The 1,578-nt window shown below is 35.3% G+C and overlaps 1 protein-coding gene across 1 annotated transcript in view; it reads right to left on the reverse strand.

Moving 5' to 3' along the window:
- Positions 1–1,578, reverse strand: part of Cbr-mut-16 — a gene marked incomplete at both ends in the record, with an annotated part of 14,528 nt that overhangs the window by 3,315 nt on the left and 9,635 nt on the right. The window lies entirely within an intron of this gene.

A 1,578-nucleotide genomic window follows, 5' to 3' on the forward strand; every position in this document is an offset into this window, starting at 1 on the left:
TAGACCGGCAGATCTGATATCATCGCCACTGTGGTGGAATTCTGGGGAAAATCTTTAAAGGCGCATACCTTTTCCAGAAAAAAAAACTCGCCACGCGATGTATTGAAATGCATTTACAGTTATGTCGCGAAATGCTTTGAAATACATTTCGCGACGCTCATGCATTGAATTTCGTGGGCGCGGAAATGCATTTCAATACATATTTTCGCTACATGAATAACCCCATAAGACCACCTGGATTTTTCAATGATCCAGTTATAATTTTCATTAGAAAATTTTTTGAAAGTGCCAAATAGCAATCTGAAAAATGTTTTTAGATGGACTTGAATCAAATAACATTGAGTTCTGAAAATTTTCGGCAATTACTCTTTGACTACACCTACTCTTTGACTCCACATTCTCTTTGACTACGAAATCTCTTTGACTACATTTATCTCTTTGACTACACTTGTCTCTTTGACTACAAAGTCTCTTTGACTACACTTTTTTGTTTTATAGTACTTTTTGACTGAATTTATTGGAGTTTCCGATTTTTGTCTCAAATTGTAGGCTTAGGCTAAAACACCAGTTTTCCGGTAACCGTTTCAGCCTAAGCCTTTGATTTGTACAGAAAATAATAAAATTTTGGAAATCTCAGCGAAAAAAAGTGAGAATTTTGCTGATTTTCGCGAATTTCAGTACTTTTTTCACTGTGATTTATTTTTGGAATTGTCAGTTTTTTGTTTAAAATTATAGGCTTAGGCTCAAATTCTTCTTATATTCTGTAAGAACGCCCACAAAAACTGCAGAAAATTTTAAAAATTTAAAAAGTGTAGTCAAAGAGACTTTGTAGTCAAAGAGACTTTGTAGTCAAAGAGACTTTGTAGTCAAAGAGACAAGTGTAGTCAAAGAGATAAATGTAGTCAAAGAGATTTCGTAGTCAAAGAGAATGTGGAGTCAAAGAGTAGGTGTAGTCAAAGAGTGGTGTAGTCAAAGAGTAATTGCCAAAATTTTCAGGTCAAAAATTGGTTTCTGAAAATTCATCTCACAATTTTTGCTTTTTTTGGGAGTGATTCCAGCTTTATGAAAAAATCCGGAGTTCTACACGGCGGAATTCAATGTAATTTTTTTCATTGGGAAGCTCCCATTCCCTGCTTCATTAATTCATCATTCAAATAATTATAACTGACCGAATTGGCGCGAAAATCTTCTCAACGATAGCCCCAGAACTCAACCGATTCACCTCCGATTTTGAAGATTTGTACTTATCTTAAAGGTGGTGTCCGAGACGAACTTCGTCAACGCAAAGTTCCTTATCAAAACATCATGTTTGCTTTCAATGAAATGGCAAAAGGGAAAAAACATGCGCATGTTTTTGAGAAGTACTCCAAACAACTGGAACTCGATTCGACGATGGAATGGAACACAAAATGGTTCAACCAATACACGAACCGATCAACTCTGAAAAAGTTTGTGCAGATGTCCAAATTTTCTGAAATAGTTGTATCAAATATGAAAGATTCTCCATTTTACTTCAGAGCAGATGATGAAGGCGATCGTAAGTTTTCTAACATCTTCACACTGTGAATTACTTGTTCA

This window comes from Caenorhabditis briggsae (assembly GCF_000004555.2).
Source record: "Caenorhabditis briggsae complete genome, chrI, whole genome shotgun sequence".
Taxonomy (NCBI): Eukaryota; Metazoa; Nematoda; class Chromadorea; order Rhabditida; family Rhabditidae; genus Caenorhabditis; species Caenorhabditis briggsae.